Raw genomic sequence first — 18,838 nt, 5'->3', positions numbered from 1 at the left:
TTCAAACTTCTGTCCTCCCTGGCTAGGTTGGTAACGGCTAAATGAAACCCAGGGGAAATCTCACATTCAGAAAACAGCAATGCATTCTGACCTGCAGTTGATATTTCAAACATAAAATACAATTAAATCTGCTAAAGATCTCTGCTTAGCCTGGGAGAAGCTTGCAACCATGGAGGAAGAGAGATGTGTAAATCGATTTACATTGTGGCACCTTAAGATTCAAAAATATTGTGTACTTTAAGGTATATGTATAAGAATATTCATTCCAACATTGTAGTGGCAAATGAATCAAAAACGGCTAAATTTGTATTGGAGGAGCTGGTTTAAAAAAATTATAATACCTGCCTCAGTGAACTTCTTACAACTATTAAAATGAAGAAGACTGGTCTCTATGTCCTAATATGAAACTACCTCTCAGACAACTTCTTCAGTGACTAGCACAAGGGGCAGGATAATGTGTGTAGAATGCAACTATTTATGCTAAATGAAGGAAGAAAGGGCCATGTGAATCTGTGCATACACACACACACATACACACATACACACACACACACACACACACACACTTTGATATGCAAAGAATATCTCTGAAAAGATTCACAAGAACTAACATCAGAGGTTGCCTCAGGGTAGGGGAACTGGAGTACTGGTGGATAAAGCTAGGAAGGAGAATAACTTTCCAATGTATTTCCTTTTGCACCATTTGAATTTTTGCTGCATGCCTCCACATTGCCCAATAAAAATAAAAGTAAAACACAATATTCCAAAGCTAGACTTTGATTTAGAGTTTAAAAATGAAAACATTAAGATTTCATATTTCTTTTTCCCTTTAAGGCAAAAGCAGGCCCCTTCCACCTTTGTTACTTGCTTTTGAACAAACAGGCTGTAGTATTTTTAGACTTTCTCCCTGGAGCCCAAAGCTCACAGGATTAAAGTAACCATAGAGAAGTAGGAGCCCAAGTTCTATGTTCTAAATGTTTTTTCAGTCATGAAGAAACTAGCTTTTTCACTAATGCTATTGTTTATACCAGTAGGAGCATGTACTAAGATAATTTCTTCTTCTTTCTTGGTGTATTAAAGAATGTGCTTAATCTTCTTTCTCTCTCTCTCTCTCTCCTAGAAAAGTTTCTGTTGTTTTTTCCTCAAAGCGGACACACATCTGAACGCAGCTGTAGTGCATTTCTGCTGGAAGAAGCAAGAAGCTATTAACGGTGGCACTTGAGGCCGCTGTGCAAGTCCATTACCCCAGAAATAGATTAAACTGAGTTTCCGGAAATGCATTCCTCCAGCATTACATTCTTACCTAAAAGAACGTGGGCCCTATTTAGCAGGAGACAGATGTTCTTATCTCTTTTCACCAACAAACTAAAGTGAAATAAATCAAGACAAATAAAAAGGTCACCTCCTGAGAATTTGTTTTCCATCTTTTATTTCAAATCACATATTTTGGATGGGGTTATTTTCTTTCTCTTCCTCCCTCCACCTGCCACCTGCTCTGAGGTTCTTAATGGCATTGCTTAGGACTATGGCTCTGAAATATCTAGCATGAGTTTACTCTCTGACATGGTAGAACCAGAGCAGAACAGCAAAGAGAAAGATTTAGCCTAAGCCTTTGTTACCTAGAAGCAGTTTGCATAAACTCCAGATACTCATTCCCACAGCTGTTCCTTAGGCACAAAAGTGAACCAGTGTCCAGTTCTAAACAGGCTCTAACTGGTAACAAAAGTCTATAAGTAGAAAACCATTTGTTTTGCTCTTCTCTTTCCCTATCATCCTCTACTACTTTGGTGTTCCAAAGGGCAAAAGATAAAGTTCAACTGTGCCCTAGTTACTACTTAAAAGAGGGGCTTAGGCAGGGCTAAATATAGTTCAAGCTAAACCTTGCCTCATTCCCAAAAGACATACAGTGCTCAGAAAGTTCATTTCCAATAGCAGTGTGAGAGATTCCTTCCATTTAATATATGGGGAAGAAAACCATGAAATAAGACTAGAAGCTATATTTGTCAAGTTTAATAAGAAGGCTACAGCAGGGCAGTCCCCTGCAGACTCTATTCTGTCTTACACGACACCTCAGGCATCAGATGTGAGAAGGGACATCCTGTCACATACGATGAATATCAGGATTTGAGACTGAAGGGGTGGTAAGATTTCCTTGTCTTTAGATCAGTTGTTCTCAAACCTGGTTGCACATGCATTTTTTTTTTACACCTGAGACTTCCCCTAGAAATTCTGATTGGGTGGTGTTGAGGTGCAGTCCAGGCATTTTCGTCTCTGAAGGATTCTGCTATGGAACTAGACTGAGCACTGCAGCTGCTGCTAGTGAGGATACTTGTGGGTTGGGACTAGCTTGGTGCCATCTCCCTGGTTAAAAGGACTGGTCAGACAAATCTGGATAATTTATCATCCTCTGCACCATATTGCACTTTACTGGCTGCAATACACTCTCTCATCACAGCCCTGCAGGACAGGCAAGAAACTCTATTTATCTCCATTTTACAGATGAGAATACTGAAGATCCAAGAGACTTGCCAAATGTCAGATGCACATTAAGTCAGAGGCAGTTCTGGAACTCCAAATAAAGCCTCTACAGTCACTATGGTTTTCACTATAGCATTATAGGTTCCTCTGGGCTTAAAGTCCAAAATGAGCAGTTTTGGTGCTAGCAACTATTTTGCTTCCTATAACTAACGACAAAAGAAGCAGGAAACCCAGGATACACCTAAGCAGTATAACCCCTTAATTTTAGAGATGAGGAGATTGAAGCACAGTGACTCACCCAAGATCACATAGCTAGCTAGTGAGCAGCAAAGTAAACAACAGTGGGACTGTTACCAGAAAGGGGTCCCAATTCAGCCCCCAGGAGAGGGTTCTTGGATCTCACACAAGAAAGAATTCAGGGTGAGTCCCCAGAGTAAAGTGAAAGCAAGTTTATTAAGAAAGCAAAGGAATAAAAGGATGGCTACTCCATAGTCAGAGCAGCCCCAAGAGTTGCTGGTTCCCATTTTTATGGTTATTTATTGATGACATGTTAAATACAGGGTGGATAATTCATGCCTCCCTTTTTGGACTATATAGTGTAACTTCCTGACATTGCCATGGCATCTGTAAACTCATGATGCTGGTGGGAGTGTAGCAGTGAGGAGGACCATAGTTCACTCTCGTGGCCATCTGGGTTTTGGTGGGTATTAGCCGACTTCTTTATTGCAACTTGTTTTATCAACAAGGTCTTTATGACCTGTATCTTGTGCTGACCTCCTATCTCATCCTGTGACTTGGAATGCCTTAACCATCTGGGAACACAGCCCAGTAGGTCTCAGCCTCATCCCTACCCAGCTCCTATCCAAGGTGGAGTTGCTGTGGTTCAACACCTCTAACAGGATCATAGTTAATATAGACCAAAAGCAGAGCAATATGTAGGGGAACTGTATACCTCTTTCTTGGGGTTTTAATAGAAGGCAAAGTGATTACGGCACAAAGAGCTGCTATGTATTTGGAAGAATGCCCACCACATTGAGAAATGGACCACGGGGAGGATTAGCCATACGAATCACTGAGGTCACCTTGCATGGTCTTTGTGCATGTGCCAGCCAGTCTGTGCCTGTTTTGATAAGTGTGTGTGTGTGTATGTGTGCGCGTGTGTGTGTGTTGGTTGCTGAGAGAATGCTCAAGCAAGCAGGAGCCTGTGTACATTTGTCAAAGATAGAGAACAAAAAAGAAATTCCCTGGAAAGCATTAGCATAATTATACAGCCAGCCTGTTTCTTACCTGGAGGTAAATGCAGGCTGCACAATCACTGTCAATTTTGACAATCATTCATGATATAGAAATGTGCAGGGGAGAGGTCCCCCCTCTCTCATTTTGTCTAATTTCTCCAACCCTCTAGCATAGCTAGAGATTACCCAACTCCTATAAAACAGAAACAAACTTCAAACCCATGTCAGACCCGGCTGGAGAGAATGATTTACAAACTGCCAACAGAACATTGGTGTAAACAAGATAATGCACATTAATTCCCAGCAAGTCAATTAGCATTCAGTTATTCTGAACAGAGCCTGACCTTGATGCTTGAGGATCTGAACAGAATGCAACCTGTAGCTTAAAGGAAAATGTCACCTATTCCACTCAAATTGGCAAGTCTATAGGGTTAAAAGGCTCAAGAAGCACTCTTCCTCATAAAGACGCACAGAGACAAAAAAAAAAAAAAAAAAAACATCTCAACATAACTCTCGTATTTCAGAACTGGTATCTTTTTGCCTTTCAACCTACAAACACTTTGATGACTCACCTTTGATCTAAATTTCTAAAGAATCTAAGTGTTATGCCACATTCCAGAGGCATTTTTACTTCAAGATGTCTGAGGATTTAAAAGATTTCAAAATGAAGAATTGCACACTTTTTTGCATATTTCTTCTATTACTAATTCAAAATAGAGGGTTTATTTGTAATTGCCATGCTCATTACCATTCTATCTACTCTCTGGAAATTCTTCTCCTTGTAACGTGGGGAGATGTTCAACCAGAGCCTCTCACGATGTTCCACCACATCACAGTGGTGAGTTAGGCACCCCAAGAAGTGTGAAAACCATGAGAGTCCCCTGGAGCAGAGCTTTTCAAATTTGAATGTACACATGAAGCACATGTAAAGGAAGCCTCTGATTTAGTAGGTCTGGAGTGGAACTTAAGATCCTGTATTTCTTATGAACTCACAGGTGATCCTGATCCTACAGTTTCAAGGACAGCACGGTGTAGTTCTGCACCAGACTGCTCATCTAAGAAGCTTCTTCTATGGAACAAGCAGTTTTTTCAAAAAGTTCTTCTACCATCTTAAGACTGCTAATGTAACAGGAGTCTAAATTTTTCTGATTCAGGCACCCTTGACTTGAGGTTTAAAAAAGCTCCTCCAACTTTAATCCTAATCACAATGCCTAGGGGGCCTCTATTTCCAGACAGGTATTCTGGAATTTTTTGTTTCTTCATTGTTTGTTTTTCAGTGTTCATAGTCGTTTGCGCTAGATTAATTTCATAGAGAAAAACAAAATTCCCACGGCATTAACAAGTTTTGCTTTTGTTGTTTATCAATTGATTAAAAAAAGAAAAAAAAAACACTGAGGTACAGGTAATAATGAGACATCCAAGTGTAAGGGGGTCCCCGGGAAAATTCCAACTGACCTGCACACCGGGGTGGAGCCACAGAAGTTCGCACCATTTGCAGCAGGAAGGAACCTGGCCCCTCCTCTTCCTGCATGGTACCTGGGATTCAATCTGCGAGGCGGGAAGCGCACTAGCAGAACTCTGGCTTGGCAGAGGGTACTTGTTTCTCTTTTGTTCCCTTTTTGCCCAATAAATTCCATTTATTCTCACCCTTCAAAGTGTCTGCGAGCCTAATCTGTCATGACTGTGTAACAAGAAGCCAGCTCTTAGCTGAACTAAGGAGAGAGTCCTACAACAATAATTAAATCCCCCTCAGAGATTTCAGAAACAATTGGCTGGACACTGGGTACAGGCAAATGTAGGTTCTTCATTATGCATACACAGGGCAGTCAAGATGCTGGAGATAAATCTGATTGTTTGGGTACAAAAAACAAAAATCCTTCATGGGGTCCTCTAGTGTACTCAACAGGCATTCTCCAAGCAACAGTTTACCTGATCCTAGTTTATTCTTCCCTAAAAAACACACACAGACACACACAAACACCCCACATTTCCTAAGCAATTTCCCTAGGATCATTTAGAAAGCCCTGGTATCCCATCTGTCCATATCATCTATTATTCATCTCTTCCCAGTGTTCCAAGCCAATAATAATATAACAATAATAACAACAGTAACAGTAACCACTGTTTCAATCTTTACCCTCATTACAATCCTTTGAGATAGGCACCAGTTTTGTTTTGTTTTGTTTTGTTTGTTTTGTTTTCTCATTTTATGGATGAGGACTCAGGCATAGAGAGGATAAACAATCGGCTAGAGGTCACACACCTAATAGGCAGGGGTACAAACACAGACAGCCTGCACCAGAATCCATGATCTTAACTTCTACATGCTACTCTTCCATACCCTTTTAATCACTTTACCAAAAAAAGAGAGAAAAGCCTTTTTATCCTCTTTATCTTTTACAGCGGATGGCTCATTAAAACCAGAGCCAAAATAATTAGCAACCAAATAAATTAGTTTCCTTTCCAAGAGAGTGTTTTCAAACACTCCCCTGAGGTGAGGGAAAATATTTGCATCTGTCCCTGTTGGTGGGGTGTGTGCAGTGAAGTGCATTCCCCTAGAATGGGTTGGATGCTAGTAACGAAGCAAATAAGAAGAAAAACAAAACTGTTTCCACAGTAAAATATGTTGGCTCTTCTTACCCCCTTACATTTGAATGTTTTCTTACCCCCTTACATTCTGTTTTCTCTTTGGGAGTTCAGGTCTCACTGCCTCAGGAAACTTTCTTCATTACACCAACCCCAGTCAGTTCACATTCTTCTGAATAACTTTGGCCAGTATTATTAGAATCTCTGCATGCCACTTCACTCTCTGCATGCCGTTTTACTATATGTATGATGTTTCTCTGTTTCACATATGTTATGCTAGTCTCATTCACTTGATTCTAAGCATTTTGGTTTAAATGCTTACTTTTAGAATACCGTATCATAATTTTGACCTTTTACAGACACTTGAGTAATGGAGATGCACATGCTTTATTGGACAAACATTTCCACAGTCCTTTCCTAACTTAGCTTTGCATTGCTATTGTGATTACATTAGATGGTCAGTGCATCAATCTAACTGTGACAGCAAAGACTAGGTCTCAGGCTGTCTTCTATGCAGCCTCGATACCTGTATCATGACAGTCACCCATGACACCTCAAAGCCCAGCTAACCGTCTCATACCAATGCGTGATGATCACAAGTGTACTGAGCAAGAAATGTAGTCTAGATGAAAGCAAATTTAGGAACTGCCTACATGTGAGAATTTAGTCCTGAGAAAACAAACTCAGACCTCAGGCTCCACAGATAAAGGTTCAGCAGAGTCATTTTTGTAGATGAAGGGCAGTATTTATTTTTAAAGTTTTGATTTAGGAACTGAGGAAATTCTGCCCATTTTCTTGTCTGAGAGCTAATAGAAGAAATTCCAAGAAAAGCTCTGCTAAATCTCATCTTTTCTAGGTTAGCAATTCACTCCCGGTTCCCCTTAGTTGAATGAAGGCTCAGGTGTTTAAAAGACAAAGTAAATTGTATTTGCATGATGGTCTAGGCTGAAAAGATACTGAGAAAGATCTTCATAGGACCCATTTTTGGACATCTTAAAGAAAAACAAGGTCTAGGATAATGTTTAGAATATGTTTGGTCAAGCTAACCTAATTTCTCAGACAGATGGACACATCCTGAGATAATATATCTTGACTTTACTGAGAGTTTGATGCCATCCTCTATGGTATTCTCATCAGTAAACTGGGAAAATGGAGCCTGAATTATGCAACCATTGGTTGGACAAACAGAGCCTGAAAACAACTCCAAATGGTTATCAGTAGGTCAGCATCAACCTGGGAAAGCCACTAACTAATGAATTGATACTGATATTGGTAACGTATTATTGGATATAGTGTTTTCTCATTTGCTCAAGTGTTGATGTCAGAGTATTATTTGGCTTTCCCACACAGAGAGCCATGGGAACAGACTGTTGTTCATTCCAAGAAAGTCACTTCTCTCCACCACTCATAAGAGCTTCCCTAGAGAGCTTTAAAATGGAATACATTTCTATCAGTTGAGAAAAGTAGGTTATATAAGATTTAAAAATGAAAGCAAGTTGATAGATTAGGCAGCTTTTTGTAATTTTTCCCCCTTTGATTTCCAGTTTTTATGAAACAGCAATAAAATCCATTACCATATTAATATTTATGTCTAAACTCTTTGTGCTTATACGAAGACCAGGCTAAGAAATAAACTATTAAGCAGGCCATGCATCACCCTGGGACACCAGAATCCCCTGACACTTATGCTTCCAGAAGTCTAGGTGTGAAGAGTACAAGTAATCACAGCATCACTACAGAAATGCCACTTGGTTACAAGGGAGCCTGAGCCACTAAATCCGAGAGCCTTTCGGAGTCTATGGTCTGTTGAGATACAGTCAGATTCATACATTCGCCTCTTTGACCACTGCTGTCCCATCTCTCTCTCATACCTTTCCTCCCTCTCCTCGCTGTGACTTCTAGTCTCAGCCCCTCTCAGTGATCCCAGGTCATCTCTCTGGTTCTGGTTTTAACTTGCATCCCTCTCTAGATTGATCCCTGAAGATAATATTTTTAATACTGAACTCACTATAATCTCAGAAGTCCCTGCTTCCCCTTCGCTAATTGTAGTAAGGATCAAAAAAGTTCATTTATGTGGAAACAACTGCAAAATGTTAAAGTGCTGTATGGACATTGTTTTTATTTTTGCTATTTTTTTCTGGTACTCATGATAGTACCTCTTATATGGTAGGTACTCATCAAACATGTGTCAAATAAATGAATAATTAAAGGAAATACATCCCATTTTATACATCAAAGTCAGACCAATCTTCCTGAAGTTCAGTAACTGGAGAGAAAAGAAAAAGTGACTTCAATTAAGTGACTTGTACAGAACAAGTATTACATTAAGAATGTTCAAATGGATTATTTGATGTAATAATCAAAACAAGCCTCCAAGACAGCTAATATTAGCATCACTACTTTACATATAAAGAGACTGAGGCAGAGTCAAAAGCCCAAGGACACTCAGTGAGCAAGTGGCAGAGCCAGGATTGGAACCCAGGGAGTCTGACTCCCCAGTTAGCACTTTCAGCCACTAGGTCACTATGTCATCCTCCACTCGGTTAAAAATAAATAAATAAAACAAAATTTTAAAATTGAAAGATTCCTTCTGTTTATAAAACAAAACCCAATATTAAGAGTCTTCTATGTGATTCCTTCTAGCATATGATCCTAATTTATAATTTCAAAAATTTTTCTCTTACTTTTCCATATTCTAAAATGGTTGATTTTCCCCTTAGTTGCATATTAGACTTATCTGAAGAAGTTTTAAACATCCTGATGCCCTGGTTGTCCCTCAGAAGAATTTCACTTAAATCTCTCACAGGTGGGGCCCTGGAAGTAATATTTAAAAAATAATAATAAACACTTCATGTAATTTCAGTACAGCTGAGTTTGAGAATATCTGCTCTAACCTCTTACAGCCAGATTGATTACATGTAATTGTCTTCTTCCAGCCTTCGTTCATGTAATTCTCCACTATTTAAACTATCTCATTCCCATCCTACCCACCCCTCTAGGAAAAGCTCAAATTCATCTTTCCCATAAAAACCTGTAATATGTAAACAATGGCTATAACCTCTTCATCCTTTCATTCTTTGAAATTCTGTATCTTTGTTCTGACATCCATCATTCTCTTAAATTAGCTGATGGTCAGATTTAAGTAGGTCAGATTTCCTCCATGGTACGGTAACTTCGTAAAAGGAGTGTCTGTGCATATACCTTTCTACCTCTCATCTGTCCTTCTGTTTGTCCTATTAATTGACTTCATTTTCTCACCAGGAGAAACTACCATGAGCAACTCTAAAATCACTTGTGAAAAGAGAAAGAGACTGTTCTCCACATGCTGCAGTTAGAAAAATCAACGAGAAGGATGCCGATGGCTCTGCTCAGACAATATGTTTATCTCAGGAAAAAAATCACTGGGACTTGAGGAATTTAATACTATAATTGACCTGGTCTGGATCAGATGTCCATGCCTGTGGCTGAGAAAGCAGGCATAACTATCAGAAGAAAGGGTGAAATTTGTGCTGTGCAGACAGAAACATGTCTCTAACTTTGCTGAGGGCAAATCAAAGCTTTGATGGAATTTGCCTCCATTTCTGCCATTTCCAGCTCATTATCTCTTTATGTATTTACTTATGCTATCTCTCTTCTCTTCTACTCCACTCTGTAAAAGATATGTATGTACTCCTTGCCTAAGCAATCTTTTTCTCTTTTTCATCTACAGTTTTTCAATATACGCCCACTACTCTGCCTAAAATTATGCTCATATTTCCCCATTTATGTAATACTTTGCATTAATACTGCTCTTCCCTTAAACATTATTTCTTTGCCTTTACCTCGAACTTTTTGAAAGTACAGCATGCTTACCACCATCTATTCTCTCTGTTACTTAGGCTAACTAATTGCTATAATATTTGATTCAAAACTATGTAATGGTTCGAGCATAATAGAAGTTTATTTCTTGCTTCAACAATAGTACCGAGCAGGTAAATAGGTCAATGTGGCATATTTCTACAAACAGTCATTCAGGGACTCAGGCTATATTGGTCAAAATAAAGTAGATTATGCTCTGGTAACAAATAGCTCCAAAATCTTACTGGTTTAAAACTACAATGGCTTTTTTCTTGTTTAATCTATATGTATCATGTGGACAGTTATGCTATTACAGTCACTCAGGGACTTAGATGGATGGAAATACCATCCTATTATGACAACACAATGTCCACAAAAAGCTGCAGAAAAAAAAGATCATGGAGAAATGTGCAATGACTTTTAAAAGTTTTCACTCAGAAAAGATAGATATGACTTTTATGAATATTTCTTTGCCCAAAAGAAAATTACATTCTCAGACCTAACTTCAAGAGTCCTAGTAGAGTTTAGCTGCCACAGAGAAGAGGAAGAAGAGCACTAAGAAAACCCCATTCCCAAGGCCAAGTACACAAGCATGTCAAAGCCTGAGGCTAGACCAAGACAACTGAGAGCACCCCCTGAACCCCACCATCAGGCAAGCAAGCACCAAGCAACAAACAAAGGTAATCCACCCCTGTGGAAGGCGAGAGAACAGAGACATCCTGTAGTACAGGCATGCAGGAAAATCTGAAAGCCAAAAATGGAGCAGGAACATGGAGGAAAGAGCCTCAACATTCAACTCCATGTCCTTTTTTTTTTTTTTTTTTTAAGACAATCTTGCTCTGTCGCCCAGGCTGGAGTGCAGTAGTATGATCTTGGCTCACTACAACCTCCACCTCCCAGGTTCAAGAGATTCTCGTGCCTCAGCCTCCCAAGCAGTGGCAGTTACAGGCCTGCGACACCACAAACAGCTAATTTTTTGTATTTTTAGTAGAGACAGGGTTTCGTCATATTGGCCAGGCTGGTCTCAAACTCCTGAGCTCAGGTGATCCACCCATCTCAGCCTCCCAAAGAGCTAGGATTACAGGCATGAGCAACTGCACCTAGCTGCAACCCCATAGTCTAAGCACAAGGGGAATTTGAAGCTGGTTATCACACAAGGTAACTATAGCAACAACTAAATTCACACTCAGTTCAACTTCTGACTGCATTGCCTCAACCCCACATGCTAGTGGTCTACTAGTAGATAATGCATACCAGTTTCTAAACATAAGTACCCAAACTGTAGCTGGAACTATACAAAAGATTCCAATCAAAGTGTCAGAAATGCAAAACATACTAAAATAAATGAATATTTGAATGGGCTCATCAGTTGATTCAACACAGCTAAGGAAATAATCACAGAACTTGAAAATAGGTCACTAGAAATTACCCAAAGTAAAATATAAAAAAGAAAAGAAAGAACAGAACATACAGAAACTAGAAAATGTCAAAATATGGCCTGACATACATGAAATTAGATTCACAGTAGGATAAGAGAGAAAGACAACAGAGCAGAAGTGATAATAGCTGAGAGTTTTCCTAAATTAATATTAATAAAAGACACCAAACCACATATCCAAGAAACTTAGAGAGCCTAACAGAAAAACACCAAAAGAAACACACCTAGGAAAATCATATTAAACCAAATATAAAGAAAAAAACTTGAAGGCAGTCAAAGAAAAAAACACATTGCATACAGAGGAATAAATATGAGAATTACATCAGAAACTATGTCAGCTAGAAGACAATGGAATGACATTCTTAATACGAAAGAAAAAATTATATACTGAGATAAAAAAAAAATTTCAACCCCAGAAATCTATACTAAGCAAAATTATCTTTCAAAAAAAAATCCCTGATATTGTGATGAACACCTGTGATATCTACCACACAGACTAATGGAAACTGTCATTTTTTTTTCTGCCAAAAATTTGTAATATAATAGTAGGAGGAAGGTGGTAACTTAACATTTTTTTGTGGTGGTACTACCAAAATAGTGTTTTTCCAACTATTAATCTTTTTTTTAAATTTTTATTATTATACCTTAATTTCTAGGGTACATGTGCATAACATGCAGGTTTGTTACATATGTATACTTGTGCCATGTTGGTGTGCTGCACCCATCAACACGTCAGCACACATCAACTCGTCATTTACATCAGGTATAACTCCCAATGCAATCCCTCCCCCCTCCCCCGTCCCCGTGATGGGCCCCGGTGTGTGATGTTCCCCTTCCCGAATCCAAGTGATCTCATTGTTCAGTTCCCACCTATGAGTGAGAACATGCGGTGTTTGGTTTTCTGTTCCTGCGATAGTTTGCTGAGAATGATAGTTTCCAGCTGCATCCATGTCCCTACAAAGGACACAAACTCATCCTTTTTTATGGCTGCATAGTATTCCATGGTGTATATGTGCCACATTTTCTTCATCCAGTCTGTCACTGATGGACATTTGGGTTGATTCCAACTCTTTGCTATTGTGAATAGTGCCGCAATAAACATACATGTGCATGTGTCTTTATAGCAGCATGATTTATAATCCTTTGGGTATATACCCAGTAATGGGATGGCTGGGTCATATGGTACTTCTAGTTCTAGATCCTTGAGGAATCGCCATACTGTTTTCCATAATGGTTGAACTAGTTTACAATCCCACCAACAGTGTAAAAGTGTTCCTATTTCTCCACATCCTCTCCAGCACCTGTTATTTCCTTACTTTTTAATGATTGCCATTCTAACTGGTGTGAGATGGTATCTCATTGTGGTTTTGATTTGCATTTCTCTGATGGCCAGTGATGATGAGCATTTTTTCATGTGTCTGTTGGCTGTATGAATGTCTTCTTTTGAGAAATGTCTGTTCATATCCTTTGCCCACTTTTTGATGGGGTTGTTTGTTTTTTTCTTGTAAATTTGTTTGAGTTCTTTGTAGGTTCTGGATATTAGCCCTTTGTCAGATGAGTAGATTGCAAAAATTGTCTCCCATTCTGTAGGTTGCCTGTTCACTCTGATGGTAGTTTCTTTTGCTGTGCAGAAGCTCTTTAGTTTAATTAGATCCCATTTGTCAATTTTGGCTTTTGTTGCCATTGCTTTTGGTGTTTTAGACATGAAGTCCTTGACCATGCCTATGTCCTGAATGGTATTACCTAGGTTTTCTTCTAGGGTTTTTATGGTAGTAGGTCTAACATTTAAGTCTCTAATCCATCTTGAATTAAGTTTTGTATAAGGAGTAAGGAAAGGATCCAGTTTCAGCTTTCTACTTATGGCTAGCCAATTTTCCCAGCACCATTTATTAAATAGGGAATCCTTTCCCCATTTCTTGTTTTTCTCAGGATTATCAAAGATCAGATGGCTGTAGATGTGTGGTATTATTTCTGAGGGCTCTGTTCTGTTCCATTGGTCTATATCTCTGTTTTGGTACCAGTACCATGCTGTTTTGGTTACTGTAGCCTTGTAGTATAGTTTGAAGTCAGGTAGCGTGATGCCTCCAGCTTTGTTCTTTTGACTTAGGATTGTCTTGGCAATGCAGGCCCTTTTTTGGTTCCATATGAACTTTAAAGCAGTTTTTTCCAATTCTGTGAAGAAACTCATTGGTAGCTTGATGGGGATGGCATTGAATCTATAAATAACCTTGGGCAGTATGGCCATTTTCACGATATTGATTCTTCCTATCCATGAGCATGTATGTTCTTCCACTTGTTTATGTCCTCTTTTATTTCACTGAGCAGTGCTTTGTAGTTCTCCTTGAAGAGGTCCTTTACATCCCTTGTAAGTTGGATTCCTAGGTATTTTATTCTCTTTGAAGCAATTGTGAATGGAAGTTCATTCATGATTTGGCTCTCTGTCTGTTACTGGTGTATAAGAATGCTTGTGATTTTTGCACATTAATTTTGTATCCTGAGACTTTGCTGAAGTTGCTTATCTGCTTAAGGAGATTTTGGGCTGAGACAATGGGGTTTTCTAAATATACAATCATGTCATCTGCAAACAGGGACAATTTGACTTCTTCTTTTCCTAACTGAATACCCTTGATTTCTTTCTCTTGCCTGATTGCCCTAGCCAGAACTTCTAGCACTATGTTGAATAGGAGTGGTGAGAGAGGGCATCCCTGTCTTGTGCCAGTTTTCAAAGGGAATTTTTCCAGTTTTTGCCCATTCAGTATGATATTGGCTGTGGGTTTGTCATAAATAGCTCTTATGATTTTGAGATATGTTCCATCAATACCGAATTTATTGAGAGTTTTTAGCATGAAGGGCTGTTGAATTTTGTCAAAGGCCTTTTCTGCATCTATTGAGATAATCATGTGGTTTTTGTCCTTGGTTCTGTTTATATGCTGGATTACGTTTATTGATTTGCATATGTTGAACCAGCCTTGCATCCCAGGGATGAAGCCCACTTGATCATGGTGGATAAGCTTTTTGATGTGCTGCTGGATCCAGTTTGCCAGTATTTTATTGAGGATTTTTGCATCGATATTCATCAGGGATATTGGTCTAAAATTCTCTTTTTTTGTTGTGTTTCTGCCAGGCTTTGGTATCAGGATGATGTTGGCCTCATAAAATGAGTTAGGGAGGATTCCCTCTTTTTCTATTGATTGGAATAGTTTCAGAAGGAATGGTACCAGCTCCTCCTTGTACCTCTGGTAGAATTCAGCTGTGAATCCATCTGGTCCTGGACTTTTTTTGGTTGGTAGGCTATTAATTATTGCCTCAATTTCAGAGCCTGCTATTGGTCTATTCAGAGATTCAGCTTCTTCCTGGTTTAGTCTTGGGAGAGTGTAAGTGTCCAGGAAATTATACATTTCTTCTAGATTTTCTAGTTTATTTGCGTAGAGGTGTTTATAGTATTCTCTGATGGTAGTTTGTATTTCTGTGGGGTCGGTGGTGATATCCCCTTTATCACTTTTTATTGCATCTATTTGATTCTTCTCTCTTTTCTTCTTTATTAGCCTTGCTAGTGGTCTATCAATTTTGTTGATCTTTTCAAAAAACCAACTCCTGGATTCATTGATTTTTTGGAGGGTTTTTTGTGTCTCTATCTCCTTCAGTTCTGCTCTGATCTTAGTTATTTCTTGCCTTCTGCTAGCTTTTGAATGTGTTTGTTCTTGCTTCTCTAGTTCTTTTAATTGTGATGTTAGAGTGTCAATTTTAGATCTTTCCAGCTTTCTCTTGTGGGCATTTAGTGCTATAAATTTCCCTCTACACACTGCTTTCAATGTGTCCCAGAGATTCTGGTATGTTGTATCTTTGTTCTCATTGGTTTCAAAGAACATCTTTATTTCTGCCTTCATTTCATTGTGTACCCAGTAGTCATTCAGGAGCAGGTTATTCAGTTTCCATGTAGTTGAGCAGTTTTGATTGAGTTTCTTAGTCCTGAGTTCTAGTTTGATTGCACTGTGGTCTGAGAGACAGTTTGTTATAATTTCTGTTCTTGTACATTTGCTGAGGAGTGCTTTACTTCCAATTATGTAGTCAATTTTGGAATAAGTGTGATGTGGTGCTGAGAAGAATGTATATTCTGTTGATTTAGGGTGGAGAGTTCTGTAGATGTCTATTAGGTCTGCTTGCTGCAGAGATGAGTTCAATTCCTGGATATCCTTATTAACTTTCTGTCTCATTGATCTGTCTAATGTTGACAGTGGGGTGTTGAAGTCTCCCATTATTATTGTATGGGAATCTAAGTCTCTTTGTAAGTCTCTAAGGACTTGCTTTATGAATCTGGGTGCTCCTGTATTGGGTGCATATATATTTAGGATAGTTAGCTCTTCCTGTTGAATTAATCCCTTTACCATTATGTAATGGCCTTCTTTGTCTCTTTTGATCTTTGATGGTTTAAAGTCTGTTTTATCAGAGACTAGTATTGCAACCCCTGCTTTTTTTTGTTCTCCATTTGCTTGGTAGATTTTCCTCCATCCCTTTATTTGGAGCCTATGTATGTCTCTGCGTGTGAGATGGGTCTCCTGAATACAGCAGACTGATGGGTCTTGACTCTTTATCCAGTTTGCCAGTCTGTGTCTTTTAATTGGAGCATTTAGTCCATTTACATTTAAGGTTAAGATTGTTATGTGTGAACTTGATCCTGCCATTATGATATTAACTGGTTATTTTGCTCATTAGTTGATGCAGTTTCTTCCTAGCCTCGATGGTCTTTACATTTTGGCATGTTTTCGCAATGGCTGGTACCGGTTGTTCCTTTCCATGTTTAGTGCTTCCTTCAGGGTCTCTTGTAAAGCAGGGCTGGTGGTGACAAAATCTCTAAGCATTTGCTTATCTGTAAAGGATTTTATTTCTCCTTCACTTATGAAACTTTGTTTGGCTGGATATGAAATTTGGGTTTAAAATTCTTTTCTTTAAGAATGTTGAATATTGCCCCCCACTCTCTTCTGGCTTGTAGAGTTTCTGCTGAGAGATCTGCTGTTAGTCTGATGGGCTTCCCTTTGTGGGTAACCCGACCTTTCTCTCTGGCTGCCCTTAAGATTTTTTCCTTCATTTCAACTTTGGTGAATCTGGCAATTATGTGTCTTGGAGTTGCTCTTCTCGAGGAGTATCTTTGTGGTGTTCTCTGTATTTCCTGGATTTGAATGTTGGCCTGCCCTACTAGGTTGGGGAAGTTCTCCTGGATGATATCCTGAAGAGTGTTTTCCAACTTGGTTCCATTTTCCCCCTCACTTTCAGGCACCCCAATCAGACGTAGATTTGGTCTTTTTACATACTTCTTGCAGGCTTTGTTCATTTCTTTTTCTTCTTTTTTCTTTAGATTTCTCTTCTTGCTTCATTTCATTCATTTGATCCTCAATCGCTGGTACTCTTTCTTCCAGTTGATCGAGTCAGTTACTGAAGCTTGTGCATTTGTCACGTATTTCTCGTGTCATGGTTTTCACCTCTGTCCGTTCGTTTATGGCCTTCTCTGCATTAATGATTCTGGTTATCAATTCTTCCACTGTTTTTTCAAGATTTTTAGTTTCTTTGCGCTGGGTACATAATTCCTCCTTTAGCTCTGAGAAGTTTGATGGACTGAAGACTTCTTCTCTCATCTCGTCAAAGTCATTCTCCGTCCAGCTTTGATCCGTTGCTGTTGATGAGCTGCATTCCTCAGTTGATAATGCAGAAATCACCTGTCTTCTGTGTCGCTCGTGCTGGGAGCTGGAGACTGGAGCTGTTCCTATTTGGCCATCTTGCTCCGCCCCTGAAGCCCAACTATGATACTGTCATTTTTGAGATGTGACTTCCAAAATTATTCCTGGGGTTTTCTTTCTTCCAACCCATCATAAATAAGTGTGAAGTGGAGCATGCATGGGATGTTAGGATGCACTAGACCTGAGAGCAGTATATATAACTTTTGTTCACGTTTTGTCTGTTTACCTCATTTACTGCTCTCAGTGGTAACACTTAATTACATGGGAAACTGTGAACATTAGTCCCACTGTGTGCCCAAATGTAAGACAATAGTACAGATTTTGCCTGGCAGTCAGTATTTTCTGCCACAAGCCCTAACTACTGTTCAGATGCCTCCAGTCACTTCTCTCCATCAGATCCAATAGTCATTTCTAAGCTGTTACCTTGCATAATCTCTCAGAAACATTGCATATTTTCAAGCACGTCTTATCCTTTCATCTCCTGGTTTGGTTCCTGTGAACCCCTCCTACCTCTCTGATGATAACTCAACTCTCTCTTTACTGTGTTTGTCTTTCTCTTTTGCTGTGTTTTCAGCTCCTCTCTCACCTCTAAAAGTAGGACATCTTCAAGATCTGTTTTTAGACCTACTCCCTCCATTTCTACCCTTTCTCCCTTGATAATTTCATTCCTTTCTTTGTAGATGATTCTGACATCTCACTCCAGCCGTTAATACATAAAGCACCAAGCCTACTCCTGGAGGAGATTATTTGGATATATACAAGATATTATTCTTATTATATACATAACAAAATTTATCATATATCCTCAGGCCATAACTTTCATTGATTTCTATACTTTTGTTAATAATACCATTGCTTCCTCAAGCATACAAGCTCAAAAACTTGAAGTCATATTTAACAGCCACCTGTCATCAGGCCTTAATCAAGTAACAAATTGATATAGTTTGGATGTTTTTGCCCTCCAAATCTCATCTTGAAATGTGATCAGTTTTGGAGGTGGGGCCTAGTGGGAGGGGTTTGGGTCATGGAGGTAGATCCCTGATGAATGGCTTGGTGCCTGCCTCACAGTAAGGAGTAAGGAGCTAATACAAGCTCACATAAGAGCTGGTTGTTTAAAGAGCCTGGCACCTCCTTGCCTTACCTCTTGCTCCCCTTCTTGCCATGTGACATACCTGCTCCCCTTCACCTTCCACCATAACTGTAAGCTTCCTAAAGCCTTCACCAGAGGCTGATTTTGGTGCCATATTTCTTGTACAGTCTGCAGAACCATGAGCCAAAATAAATCTCTTCTCCGTATAAATTACCCAGCACCAGATATTTCTTTATAGCAACACAAAACAGATTAACACATTAACCAAACAAACAAAATTTAATAACCCCTCTTCCCAGTCTCTTTAACATCAGTCTCTCTATCTTGGATTACTACCATAAGCATATTTTAAGCCTCTAGTACTTTTTTTCTAAAGTATTGCTATATTTTCTAATTGGTCCCCTTGCCTCCAAAGTTTTCTGCTTACAGACAAACCATCTTC

Source organism: Macaca fascicularis, chromosome 6 (genome assembly GCF_037993035.2).
Source record: "Macaca fascicularis isolate 582-1 chromosome 6, T2T-MFA8v1.1".
Taxonomy (NCBI): Eukaryota; Metazoa; Chordata; class Mammalia; order Primates; family Cercopithecidae; genus Macaca; species Macaca fascicularis.
The sequence above is the reverse complement of the archived record's forward strand: the minus strand, read 5'-3'. Positions refer to the sequence as shown.